We start from the raw sequence: 15,348 nt of genomic DNA on the forward strand, positions 1-15,348 counted from the left end.
ACTAAAAATAAGAGGCGGAAATCGACGCCTTACCCCTTCTCCCACTGAGACAAACTAGTGGACTAGAGCAAATAAAAGTGTACAATGCAAGTTAAGCTCAATCCACAGCATTTGGTATGATATATAATAATGATAATGATTATTATTCAGCATAATGATTTTCTCTCCTAAAAAAAACTGGGTTACAACGAGGCACTTAATGGATGCGAATAAGGCCAATCTGTAAAATGTTAAAATACTAGGGGTGTAACGATACACAAAACTGACGGTTCGGTACGTCCCACGGTTTTGACGTCTCGGTTCGGTTCGGTTCGGTTCATTTAGGTGGGGTGGGGGGTTTAGAAAGCTAAAATTGTTTTTGTTTTTTAAAAAAAAACAGTGCTTTAATTAACAAATTGTGTCCTTGTCTTTAAATTAATTAAATTACAAGTAAACGTTTCACAAGGATAAAAAAAATGATCTGCTAATGCTGTAAACTATATAGGAGCCCTTACTTTCACATTACTATAACCTTAAAGCTTAACAACAGAGCCTAGACTTTTAGCCTAAATTCAGTTGCTATTTATTTTTAGAAATAATAATAATAATCAACACTCAAGTAACAAATTGTATGAAAACATGTAAACTGCACATAAGGCAGTTTTTACATTAACATATGTTTTTACTCTAATTTATTATTGAAATATAATCATTTACACAGTTGCTGTCATTTTCATGACAGATATTTTAAACATACATTAAATAATCAAGATGTCATTAACAGGTTAAGTAAAATATAATATATAGGCTAATATAGTGCATTTATTTAGTGAAAGGGTTCATTTCCTTAGCAAACCAACAAGCTGTGGACACTGAATGACTTGCCTGAGGTAAATAAAGCTATGTGAAAAACTAAGTGTTTTATTGACGTATTTCCGCTGTTGAAACACTGACTTAGCGATTACACGAGTTATGATGCCTTTCAGTAAGTATACTGTACCTTTCAACATACCTTCAGGTGTCCATTCATGTTTATTCTGTAACTGAGGAAGAGATGCTCGCGTTTACTCGCGCTCCGCGCTGCCGCTTTAAATGAGGAGCCTAGTATGGTGATCTGTCACGCCACATCAAAGAGCGCCAAAACGACATTTAATGTTTGAATTTCGTGATCAAATAGACAGAATCTGAAAGATTACACCTTGCTTATTATCGAAAGTAACAAAACACTGAGCTTATTGCGATTAAATGTGGTTAATGGTGGTTAGGCAACAACGCTGTATTCGTTGTGTACACATAAGACATGAGGTCCAATGGGGGCAGGGCGGGCGTGTTCGGTACGCCATGAGAGTATCGCGATTCGTATCGTTGGTGGAGTATCGCGGTTTTTCGGTTCGGTTCGAATATCGTTACACCCCTATAAAATACTCACTCTTTCAACAGGTAAATTAGATTTTTTATTATTATTATTTGTTACTAACCTTTTCTCTGTAAAGCTATACACAATTTTACAATTTTTTTTTTGCAATGACAATGCAATGCTATAACTTTGTTGTTATTGTTAACTAAAACTATATAAAAAAAAATGTTAACTGAAATAAAGCTGATTTAAAAAATATATGAATATTAGATGTAAAACCTAAACAATAATTGGACATGTTGCCTTGGCAACTAACTGAAATAGAACAAGTTGAAGTGCTAAAATTACTAAAACTGACATAAAAAAACTCCCAGTACTCGAAAAAACTCATAAAAATGACAAAAAACATTAAATAAAACTACTAAAACTTAAACTGAATTTAAAAAGTAAAATAAAATGTAATAAATAAATATTATAATAGTATATAAATACATAATACTAAAACAAAACTGAACGCCATAAATCTTTAAACGCAAAAAATTATGATTTAAACAGCTGTACAGATTTAATAGTTTAAACAAGAATTATTGTAAATCTAAATAATGTAAAAAAATTAAGTTTCACATTTAAATATTCATATCCTTCAGAATTTTTTTTTCTCCCTATTTCCTTCCATTGTAAGTTGTTGCTGTTTTAAGAAAATGAAGGAAGGGACCCAAAAAAAAAAAGTCGATTCAGCTTAACTTGTATTGAAACCAAACTATTCCTTTAACAATTTTCCACAATGATTAATAAAAAATTCACGCAAATGAAGGGACGCAACTCTCATGATGCAGTAATACCACACATTGTCACTTTTCACAGGAGTCTTCGCACAATCTGGCAGGGTGTGTAGCATATGGACGTGCGGATGACCGCAGCTAATTGTGTGTCTGAATCACGAGATTGGCCAAAAAAACGTGAGTGAAACCATTAGCTGCTTGTTGTCTAGATGAGCACCCCTTTAACACACATTCCCAGGATTCCTAGCAGCTGGTGGAAAGGTACTCTGGGGTGACCCCTGCGACCCTTGCACATTGATATCCGAGACAAAGTGTCTTTACCTTTCTCTGCAGTTACAGCCGAATAAACAGTCCTCGGGCCACAGTCCCTACAGGAGCAATTTGCGTGAGTGGTCAAAAAAAAAAAAACCCCTGCAGCCCAAAAGAGATCAAAGCTATTCCTGCATATCCCAACATACAGGGGGGGAGTGAAGAACATCAATTTGCAGAGCAAACGGCAGCTGCACTGAAAGGGAAAGAGCGTCCACCCCCCACCCCGCCGGTGCGCTCGTCCATCTCCAGCGTCCATTACCACCCTCTATACACCTCTGGAAGTGGAATTTACTACTCACACCGACTCTTTGAAATGATGGGCTGTGGAATCATCTCTCCTCCTTTAATCCCGTTAGATGTGCTTCCACTACCGACGTGGCCTTTGAAGGAGAAGCTTTGCTCATGGACGAGGATCCCGCCACCACTCGCCATTAGTGAGAGTATGAAGCCTCCGGATCTCAGTGCCAACGTTATCAGATAAAAAAGTTATGTTGAAGAACTAGAACTAAAATACATTAAAGCTACATTGAAATTAGGGCTGCACGATTTGGGGAAAATGTCATATTGCGATAATTGAGGTCAATATTGTGATTGTGATTGCGATTGCGATATGCAATATAATAAACAAATGGTTTCATGAGTCAACTTGCTTGGTTCTCAAGGAAAATAAATGCACACACAGATTAGTGATAATCTGCCTAAAGAAAAAAGGTCTTTAGTCAAGAGCAGTGAGTGTTTTTCTCTGTTTCCTATGTTCTTTGATTAACTTTAGCGACAGATATAATTAGTGGCTACTGTGTACTGTCCCTTTAAGACCAGCCGCTGCTGTCAGAGACGCGGATCTCACACGCGCCTCACGAGTCACAAGTTAACTTCACGTTCATCATAAGAAAGACTACTCTTATGTTATGAAGATACTCGACAAAAAGACATTTTGGCATAATTGTGTGTGTTATTGTTCGTTCAAGCGCGAAAGATAACTCTATTCTGGGCTGTTTTGTGCGCACGCACGATATTAGCGCGAGTCTCTCTGTGTGTCACAGTCAGGACATTCACAGGCAGCGTGTTCTTTTTTGTCTTATCGCGCATGAATGGTTTAAAAGCATTTGCATGAATAAGAGCGGGATCAGGTAAGACTAGCCAAAGGATGCCAAACATTAACAGATGCTGCGTTAATTGCGTTAACAGCGCTAATTTGTATATTTAATATAAAATTGCAGCATTTTGCGTCATATAATCGCGTAGACTTGACATCGCGATTGCGATGTGATTAACCGTGCAGCACTAATTGAAATATTAAAAAACTAATTTTTAAAGTAACAAAATTATTAAAACTTGAAACAAAAACTGAAATTATAAAAATACCTAGTACTAGTGTTGTCAAAAATATTGATATTTCGATATGTATCGACACTGAAATATCTGAAACGGTTCCAATATAACTTTTCTGCAGTATAAATACACTGATACCAGCTTCACGTTCTCACGATGGCAAACGGACACCCGCCGGCCTCCTGTCACACATTCATTTCATACATTGTGCATAATTTTTATCATTCCCACAGGTTAAGCGCTCACACCAGAAGCGCGTGCACCACTGATAGTGGCGCTCTAATAAAGCCACCTCTCAAACAGCTCGCGAGTACCAAATTGACTTCTTTTTCGTGGCTTAAACGGTCAAATACATACAAAATGATATCAAAACGCCTGTCTGGTCGAGTATTCAGGTAAATACAGTCAGTTTTGAAATGTAAATAGTAGAGAAAACACATGTAACAGTAAATTGGATCCGTGCGTTAGCTCTTAAAGTGACAGCAGCCTAATAAATCTGCTGCTGTCTGTCATGTTAATTAAATCACAAAAGAGTAAATCATTCGATGCTCTTGACTTTTGTAACTTTAATTGCAAGAATTAATCTGTATTTAGTTTATCTTTACTTTACATTTGATTAGGCTACTTTAATTTCTGCAGTAGGCCTATTTCTTACCCGAGTACTACTGTTAGACCAACCAGAAAAACTTAAAGCCATGTTTATTTCATTTATCTCTTTAATCTTTTGTATTTATTTGTGCAACCGTTTGCAATTAGTTTATTTTTTGGTAACAATTTTTTAAATGTACTTACTGTGTGTAAGCTATTTCAACAAAATTATGGCGGTGTATATGGCAGTTTTCCCTGTGGTCTCGAATATAAATATTTGTCAAGGTATCGTATCGAAGTTGGAAATTCCAGTATCGTGACAACGCCACTAAATACTATAATGGTATATAAATAATAATAAAATAACACTAAATGCCATAAAGCCTAAATTGTAAAATTGATGATTTAAACAGCTGTACAGTTTAAACGGGGGCAGTCATGGCCTAGTGGTTAGGGAGTTGGACTGGTAACCCAAAGGTTGCTGGTTCGATTCCAGAACCGGTGGGAAATGACTGAGGTGCCCTTGAGCAAGGTACCTAACCCCTAATCGCTCCCCGGGCGCCACACAAAGGCTGCCCGCTGCTCTGGGTGTGTGTATCCACGTTTGCAGTGTGTGTGTGTTAACTACTCACTACTCTGCTCCTAATGTGTGTGCATTAACTTGGATGGGTTAAATGCAGAGGTCAAATTCCAAGTATGGGTTACCATACTTGGCCGTCACGTGTCACTTTCACTTTCACTTTCACTTCACTTTCACTTTCACTAAAGCTACACTGTGTAGGATTTTCTCCCATCTAACGGTGAAATTGTTTATGACTACCAACTGAATATTACTTTCTAGCCCCTCCCATTCCGAGGGCGTTTTAACTCCTACAGTGGCCGTACTATTTCAAATCTGCCGGCAGTTGCAAGTAATCTCCCCCTCGCATTCGTCATGGTGCCACTGAGTGTCAAAACGCGAAAGGCTAAGCTTGAATTTCAAGGTATGTCCCTCTTTGGCTAATGCATTTTCAAGATGGAGGCACAACGTGGCTTCCGCCATTCGAGCGACTCGCTCGTATGTATTCTAAATGGCAGATTCTACGCTTACGAGAATACTTGATTAGTTGGTAGAAGTTACACATTAATGAGCATATATCATTTTGAAAGAACAAAGTGTTTTTTGCTAAGAATCAACTTACACAGTGTAGCTTTAAAAAATACACAGAATAATCAATGTAGGTGTTTTATTAATATTATTAGCTTCACACTGTTTTTTCTGACGCAGCCTTTGCTTTCGCTAGGTATGAGTCTAGATCTCAGTGCAGACAATATCAGACAGCCGTTTGGGAATGCTAATCATCCAAGGACAACCATGAGAGAGTCTCAACACTTTGGCAAACCCCATCCTGCAGACTGCAATCTGACTTCAGCAATTTCCAGAGCGTTCCTCAAAGAGCCGAAACATCTAATTTGTCAGTCTTGAGAATGTGAGCGCCAGAAAGGGGGAAGCAAAAAAAAAAACCCAAGGCAGATATATCCAGGTTTATGACCTCTGCCCTCTCGGTATGATCTGGCAGAGGTGTGTGGTTAATAAAGCAGCGAGTGGTTGCGGCGTGCATGCATGCACACAGCTAGTCAATAAGAGGTTAGGCATCTCTGTCTTCTAATGCACTGTCTGCTGGGGAAAAACCGCAGGCGGATTACTGCCAGGCCTATCCGATGATCTTCAGGCTGTTCTGTAATGCCGTCACCCGCCTGTTAGCATGCCGCTCGAGCAACGCCTGAATGGTGTTAATGCAAGATCTCCTCCCTGATGCACGTCTCCACTGCATTCCACACATTAGCTACATAAAAACTCATATTAGATTAGTGCACATGTGTTTTCCTCCATGACATAACATGCTCAACAACAAAGAGGCCATATTAATCTGCGTCTTATAGCGGTTAGCCATTGCCATCACCAGGGAGGGAAAACGGACACGGAGAAGCTTGAACATCGATTGCATTGATCTGTACCTCAACATCTTAATGTTTAATCACAAAGCAGCCCCCTTTACTCCGCTGTCATGTGATCCCATTAAACCCTTTAACCACATCTCTCCCCAGGCGGACCGCGGGGGTCCGCGCTTCATGCGGTCTCTCGGACCGCTCAGACATTTAATCCGCCGCAATTGATGACCGCAGAACACAGAACTCAAGAGAGGAAATTGACGTAACGGAAGGTTTTTTTTTTTTTTTTTTGAAGCTGTGTTTCAGCACACCAAATATAGCCTGGCTAGATCCTTACATGCGGCAGGGACATTGACTTCAACACTGCATGCTTTGCTCACTCTGTGGATATAAAAAGAAACTCCCCCAGAGTCCTGAAACAGTGAGGCAGACAGAAAAGAGAGGGCACGGCTGTGAATGTGTCTGTGTGCGCTTTTATTGCTGCAATCTAGAGCATTGCTCGGTCTTCGCAAGCACCAAAACAGCGTTCAACCTTACCAACCACCTGCAGGATAAATGTTAACATGCTCCATGTCTAGTTTAAAGATTTCTCCCAACTTTTAAAGCTAGAATATAAACATTTAATACTACTTGCACACTGCGCAAAGCATATGGTTTACATGTGTTTTAAAGGGGTCATGAACTGGCTTTTTTAATTTTTTTATATTGTTGTCTGAGGTCAACTTCTGACGTTCGCTTGGTTTTTACATTCAAAAATATCAAAATGAGTAAGTAATAGGCTATTTTCAACCCTGGTTTTGAGCCTAGCTCCTGAAACGCTCGGTTTTTATGGGCGAGCCGCATTGAAGACTTGGAAGTAAACACCCACTGCTATGATTGGATAACAGTTTTGCATATTATAATGAGTTTCATGTAATGCGCGAATCGGTGGGCGGGGCTAAACAGGCAGTGTTGAAGTAGGTGTTGATCTTCTTCTGTGGAGGCGGTGTTTGATACCCTTTGACCTCATAGATCCCCACTTTGAAAAACCTGCCGTTCGCTGTGCCTGGTGTCAATAAAAGCTTTTATTGGACTAACAAGGAAGTTTTCAGTTCTGAAACTTACAGGATATTCTTATTGTATGATGACCTCTTACAGTGCTATGCATAAGTTTAGACACCCATGCTAAAGTTGACTAAAAAGAGGAATAAAAAATCATCTTTTGGAAATTGAACTTAATGCCTTAATTAAAAAATATTAGGAAAAATCCAACCTTTAAGGACACCAATTTTCTTTGTGAATGAATAATGTATCGTAAATAAATAAATGTACTTCCTTAAAATACAGGGTGCATAAGTTTGGACACCCCTATGTTAAATTCCCATAGAGGCAGGCAGATTTTTATTTTTAAAGGCCAGTTACTTCATGGATCCAGGATACTATGCATCCTGATAAAGTTCCCTTGGCCTTTGGAATTAAAATAGCCCCACATCATCACATAGCCTTCACCATACCTAGAGATTGGCATGGAGTACTTTCCATAAGATCATCTCTCAATGCAAATCAAACCAGCTATTAGGCTAACTGAAATAAAACCATGCCAGTCTCTAGGTATGGTGAAGGCTATGTGATGATGTGGGGCTATTTTAATTCCAAAGGCCAAGGGAACTTTATCAGGATGCATAGTATCCTGGATCCATGAAGTAACTGGCCTTTAAAAATAAAAATCTGCCTGCCTCTATGGGAATTTAACATAGGGGTGTCCAGACTTATGCACCCTGTATTTTAAGGAAGAACATTTATTTATTTACGATACATTATTCATTCACAAAGAAAATTGGTGTCCTTAAAGGTTGGATTTTTCCTAATTTTTTTAATTAAGGCATTAAGTTCAATTTCCAAAAGATGATTTTTTATTCCTCTTTTTAGTCAACTTTAGCATGGGTGTCTAAACTTATGCATAGCACTGTATGTCAAAAGCTCAAGGAAAATGTGATTTCTCAGTTCATCACCCCTTTAAACATAGTATGCAACCATAAAGATTTCAAACAGTTGTGTGCTACACTGTCATCACTCATCACTTACTCTCACTACGTGGCAAGTTTAACGCCGCAAGTGACACTGAGTTAACAATAAGGAAAACATCGAATTTTTAACCTACTTTTGAGTAAAAACTGTGACTGATGTTGCATCTGATAAGGGCTTTAGATTTCTGTTACATTTTTCTGATAGCATCGCCACTTAAAATACAGGGGGGGGGGGTGTTTTTTCAAAAAAATTCTGATTATACATCAATATGCCTATAAAATAGTATTATATCTCTTTATTTAATATTTTTATTAAGTAGCCTAATTATTATTATTACTAAAAATAAGGAATATTACTATTGCAGTATTTCACTGTTAAAATAAATCAAGTATTTATGGCTTATTCTCTTTCATTTCAAATGTTAAACCATCAGTCTTTTATTGTGGCACTCAAAGTGTCTTTTTCTTTTTGAGCGCTTCTCATAACGATTTTGGGAAAGATGGTAGGCACATCTTGCATTCCCAAATGCAACACGAGGTGCATATATTTTAACTAATTTGCAGCATTTGCTATTTGATAATCACACTTTCAATTTATTTCGAATAATCGTGCATACCTCCGCGGATTCATTCAAAGTCAGGTTGAGGGCATTGCAATCTCAAGCAGTGTGCTCTGGGTGTATTTTAGCACATGCAATAAGCCATTCATGTAATATGGCACATATAGAAATTGTACAGAATGCATACTGCATGTGATTAAGCCATTATGAACATAGCTTTAGGACTCAAAATAAATGGGCTAAATTAACAGGAACAGATTTATTGTTTGAAGGAATCGCTCTTCCTGGGCGGCCTTTTATTCGTCATTGTGTGAGGTCCTGGATTAAATTACCTGCTCATCCTTTTGTTCGTACAGAAGGGCCTCTGTTGACACATCCCTTACAAAACTGCTGTCTTCACACTCCCAATCTGAGCCAAGGTCAAGCACAGTGTTTGCACAAACCAAGGTTAAAAAATAAAGCGATAGGTTTCCGGGTGCAATGACTCTATTTTAAAACACGTCTCCTGTCCTCAAAGACATGGCATGCTAATGGATGTGGTCTACTGTTATAGCTGAGACACGTGTATGAAAGCTACTAATCATTAACAAGTCAATTAAAGTCAGATGAAAAGACTTGATATGAGTCATGACTGTCAACTCAAACAGAGTTCAAAAGTATGACAGAAGCGTGTGGAGTCTAAGGGTGCTTTCACACTGGTAGTTTAGTTCGAAACGGGGCACGGTACGCATGAAAAATTGCTCATGTGAAAGCGGTCATGGGTACCGAACCCAAGACTACCTGTAGAAGTTCGGTCGCACTGGAACTGTGGGGCGATTCGCGTGAATGTGAAAGCGACTCGGAGCGCACTGGTTCAGGAAGCAAAGTCACCAGCACACAAGTCAATTAGTAGAGATGCACTGATTGATCGGCTGGTGACCGGAATTGGCCGATTTTCACGTGATCGGCCATGACAGGCGACCGGCCGGTTAGTCTGACATATGCCGATTTTATGCCGGTCAAATGCACCCGACATGATTAACATCGCGCAACATCAGCATCACACATGCAAACGGAACGCAATAGGAAACCTCGTGAATTACGGCCGTTTCACACCGCAAGCGTGAACGGCGCATGAGCAGCGCGTATTTTTTTCGCCGAGAGTGTTAATCAACGAGTGCATTCACACCGCGAGCATGGGGAGCAGCGCGTGAGCAACCAGGAGCGTCGCGTGAGCAGCAGTGAAGCGCGGGTTTCGGCGACGAGTCTATTTTTGCTGCTGCTCACGCTCAATTAAAGTGAAAGCACACTTTTGATGGACAAAATAAGTATTAATTCACACAAAAAGTGCCCAAAATGCACAGAATTTGCATGTGTGTTTTAACAAGTAGGGTATGTCAGAAAATAATATTTATAGAAAATGTACCCATTTAAACTTGTTTTTATTATTCAGTTTGGGTAAAAAAATACTATATGGTGTTAAAAATATGGTGTTAAAAAAATAAAAAAACGAGTAAACTAGTCAGAATATACAGTATAAGCTTTCTTTTAGTTTAATTTTAATTAACTTTTAATTTCCCATACCAGGAGTAATTTATATAGTTCCATTTTATAGCGATTATCTGCTCAAAAATTTTCTATGCAAAATTATCTATTAAAGACAAGATAGAAAATAAATATTTGTGTGTGCTGTAAAGTGGTTAGAAAAAAATGAAATCGGAATCGGTTAAAATCGGTATCGGCAGGTCAAACTCAATGAAAAATCGGAAATCGGAATCGGCCAAGAAAATTGTAATCGGTGCATCTCTATCAATTAGTTCAACAAAACACATGTAAGGGATGACAATGGTGATGTTTTACATTGGACACGAGCGAGCGAGAGTGAGCGTGCAGTGTAATCGCGCATATCATGTGCAATCAGAGCGGCAAATGAATGGATCGGAATCCGCTGTCTCCTCGAGAGTCCGTTTGCAAGTATAGCAGAAACCCGCATTCACGCAACACACATACAGTAGACCCAAGTGTCATTTCACACTGCTGCGCAAGTGCACATAATAACCAAATATATCATGCAAATGTAACGAAACAGCGTAATGAAACAGGGCTGCTCATTTGAACTGCACCACACAGACCATTTCTCCGCTCGGCTTCAAGCGGGAGCGCGGCGCGAGCTTACTAGAGCAGTTTCGTTTACTCGCTGAACGGTCTCGATCACGTGACCACTAAACAGCGCCGTGAGATCCAGTGAAAAGTGCTTGAATTTAGCGAAGAACACGAATGTCTCTGTGATTTAAACTACAGTAGTCAACATTTGAATTGGATAAAAAAAAACGTTCATTAAAGTTGCCCTAAAAGAAGAACGGGTATTGTTTAAAATGTATGTATAATTGTGATTGAATGTTTTGATCCACTTCAAATGTTGACTACTGTAGTTTAAACCAGATTAAAAACACAGCTGACAAACAGCACTGAGAAACATTGTGCCATGAATCTACAAATCACCATCACTTACCATGCATTTACTGTAGTAACGCTAACTGCGCCATAGTATTGTGGGATACTGAATACCGGATACTGAATTTTATTATATTATTAATTTGGGCAAGTATTAAATGTATTAAAGGAGTAATGGTAGGCTATATAATTACAATTTTTTTTTTGTTATTAAGCTACAGCATTTGTGCATTTGTATACTACCCTTTTTCATACAAATACCATAGAAACCATATAGTTACATTTTACCATGGTAGTGAGGTGTCTGCGGTTATCAAGATCTAAATGTATGATACTATGGATGACCAATGGTTAAATTTAATAAAAGAAGAGTCCAAACTCAAACATTTAGTTACTTCATTTAGACCCTGGTTCCTGCTGTCGAAATACACAGGACCACCCCAAAGTTCATAGTTCCTGGGGAAAGTTCCTACGGTGGAAACGCGGCTATGTAGTTTCTGTAACTCTAGTGGCAACTTGCGGAATTACAAAAATACAGCATATTTTGCAAATGGGCCTTCCTCCCTTAAAGGAACACGCCGACTTTTTGGGATTTCAGCTTATTCACCGTATCCCCCAGAGTTCGATAAGTCCATACATACCCTTCTCATCTCCGTGCGTACCGTAACTCTGTCTGACGCACCCACTGTTAGCCTAGCTTAGCACAAAAACTGGAGGTAAACAGCTCCAGCTAGCATACTGCTCCCAATAAGTGACAAAATAACACCAACATTTTCAAGGTACAAATAACAAGGTCACATGAGACACAGCCATCTTCTAACCGTATAAATACTGGGAACTATATTCTCAGAAGGCGAAGCACTTCTGCTGCGAGCAAATCACTCCGCCCAAGTAGCAGTGCTTCGCCTTCTGAGAATATAGTTCCAGTATGTATACGGTTAGAAGATGGCTGTGTCTCATGTGACCTTGTTATTTGTACACACTGTGACTATACAAATCACAACATGTAAATAGGAAAATGTTGGCGTTATTTTTGTCACTTATTGGGAGCAGTATGCTAGCTGGAGCCATTTACCTCCAGTCTTTGTGCTAAGCTAGGCTAGCAGTGGGTGCGTCAGACAGAGTTACGGCACGCACGGAGATGAGAAGGGTATGTATGGACTTATCTAACTCTGGGGGAAACGGCGAATAAGCTAAAGTCCCAAAAAGTCGGCGTGTTCCTTTAACTCAACCATCACATTCACAGCTCTTAACGGGTGCTTGTGACGGCATGTCTCAACCAAAGACTGTAAAAAAATATGGACGACACACCTTCACTCTCTTCCATTGTAGAGAAGTGAAGCCGCCAATGTCCAAATATGGCGCTGACATCTTGGAGCCCGAGTGGTGACGTGGTGTCGCGATATCAAGCCCACACTCTCGCAGAATCAGTTAGTACAGTTTACTGCAGAACAATTCACTATTTCAGTGTGAAATAAACAGTAATGGAAATGTAGAAATTAAAGTTGAAGATCCATTCTCCTCCCGAAAACAGTCAGTTGGTGCCTCAGTGTCTACTGTCAATCACGACGTCAAACCCCGGTTTTTACAGTATCAAATAACTAACTAATATCAAACTTGTTTAAAAAACGAACACCTGAACTTACATCAGCGTGATAAAAACAAAAAAACTGAAGTGTACTTTGATTGGTTAGTTAAGTCTCATGCCCCATTAGATTTCATGGAGAGGGCGGGGTTTATGACCTATACTGGGACCAGTCACCTGGGGGCGATCGAAACTTTTTGGCTTCACTTTTCAGGACTTGTGCAGCACACAATAGGTAGGCTTAGGCTACTTTTCATAAAAGGTCCAACATATTAAGAATCCTTTTAACTGTGCTACTGTGTGTCAGAGTAAGCAACTGAGTAGCTAACACTGTTAAGAGCGAACGCGAAGGTCTCACTTACATAACCCCAAACCAACCTATCATGGCTTTTTTTGACATGACGCACCACCCAGCATACGCGGTCAAAGAAGTCACCGCTCACCACTGGTGTACATAACTATTATACACCAGATACAACAGTATGCTAGTATATTATTTCAAACACAGCCCAATTTATAAAAACAAAGGAGTAAGATGAAATGATCCAGGTGCTTAAATTCAAATTTGGGGGACTGTGATTTTTTTTGGGATCGAAAATTGTGATTTAAAATGCTTGTGATGAAACAAATTGTCCAAAACATTTTCTGATTATATATCAATACGACTACAAAATAGTAATCCCTTTTATTTTGTTTCATATTTTAAGCAATAATAACAATTTCTTATTTTCTTAATTCTCAAACGTTAAACCTTTGAGCTTTTACGCAGCAAACTCTGTACTCTTGTACGCAAATATTACCTGACGATACCACAGAGGCGCAAACAAACTCCGAGCACATTTAATAATATTAGACTTAGGCCTGTATCCCCAGAGAGAGCCGACACAAAGCCGTGACACTCATCGTCAGGACCGAAGCTTTACTTGACACTGCCGAGGCCGGCCTGCCATCAATTATTGACCAACTCCTCACGACCAAAAGTGCTTTTAGTAAACATTTCCTCAACACATAGGGCACATATAAAGACAATGCAACCTTCTGAGTTAAATATTCATGACGAGAAGTAACGTCGTCATTATTTCTTTTAAAAACCCAAAGAACGTCAGAGTCCCTATGCTGTTTGTCCAGAATAGCAGATGGCTTGGGTCCTTATCATAATTGAGTGATCTATCACCGATGGTGTTTTAGAATGAGACAACGCATGCAAATTAGGGCTTAAAAAAATAGAAAAATCAGCCGAGGGATGTCTGTGGCCATCATTTGACCCCTGGGGATGGGCAACGCAGCATTTGTCGCCTACCTGGTCTGTGACCTGCAAACACAGAGTTTGTAGCGGCGCTGAGGTTCTGTGCACCACCTTCACCATCTGTCCATCTCACCTGCTGTGTCTTCACCGGCCTAAAGCGCCTCCCGCTACACCGACCTGCCTGTAGGTGTGCTGCCAGTATGTAAAGCATCTGGGTGGAGCGCTCTATCATGATGCTAATGCAAAAGGTATTGTGATGCGACAGGCAAAACCCCCCTCTCATGCTGGAGCAACTCGGTTTCTCAGCTTAGATCCCAAAGAAGACGACTCAAACAAGGAAAGCAAGCATCTTTCACACACACACCCTGATACTAACGTGTAAAAACATCTCCTGGAGCAGATCCTGTGGTCTCTAATGACTAAACTCAGAGGTTGAAAGTCATAACAAACAACTTAAACCACGTTCAACCAAAGAGCCACAATGAAGTGATCACTGTGACAGGCAACACTAGTGTCTCAAATGCATTTAGCTGTGAAATTCACTTAACAGCACCCTGATTGATCTAATAAAAGCTGTGCTATATCATGCCACACATTTCACTCATCAGATCAGAGCTGGCCACATTTAAAACCATGTTGCTCATGTTTGCATTGAGAAAAACTGAGAATGCACCAGCTCAAACTGAGATTCACTGTCTAGCTGCTTATTTCACACATATTTCAGACAATAACCACATTGCATGAGAGTAAAATCATGCAGCAGAGCAAAGTAATGATACTACAACCCTGAGTGAGTGCATTTTATAGTGTAATTTCTTTCTTTTAATACACATTTAATGCCCTTTAAATAAAAATTCGAAACATCTAACCCTGGCTGATTACCTAATTCATACTCTAGTCCCAGCAGAAGGCATTTCTACTGTAAGCTCATGTGCATGGGTCCATCCTTGTTACTCTATTTAATCATTTGAGGGGCAACACATATTTATGGCATATGATTATCGAATTGACAGCTGGAATAAAGAAGTAGCAGCTAAAGAAAAGCAGGAAACGACTGAACAGGGCCATTCAAATCACCAAGCATGATTGAAACCTAACACCTTTGAGCCTTGGATCACACACTAAATATCACTACATAAATCAGCACATATAAAAATAATCAAAATCAAAATCACAAAGCAAAAAGATACTAAGATGAAAGAGATCATACTGAAAGCTCCAATGATCCGTCCTCAC

At 39.4% G+C, this 15,348-nt stretch overlaps 1 protein-coding gene across 1 annotated transcript in view; it reads right to left on the reverse strand.

Annotated features, from left to right (window-relative positions):
- zmiz2 (zinc finger, MIZ-type containing 2) overlaps positions 1 to 15,348 on the reverse strand; it is a 52,689-nt gene that overhangs the window by 36,827 nt on the left and 514 nt on the right. The window lies entirely within an intron of this gene.

This window comes from Squalius cephalus (genome assembly GCF_949319135.1).
Source record: "Squalius cephalus genome assembly, chromosome: 24".
NCBI lineage: Eukaryota > Metazoa > Chordata > Actinopteri > Cypriniformes > Leuciscidae > Squalius > Squalius cephalus.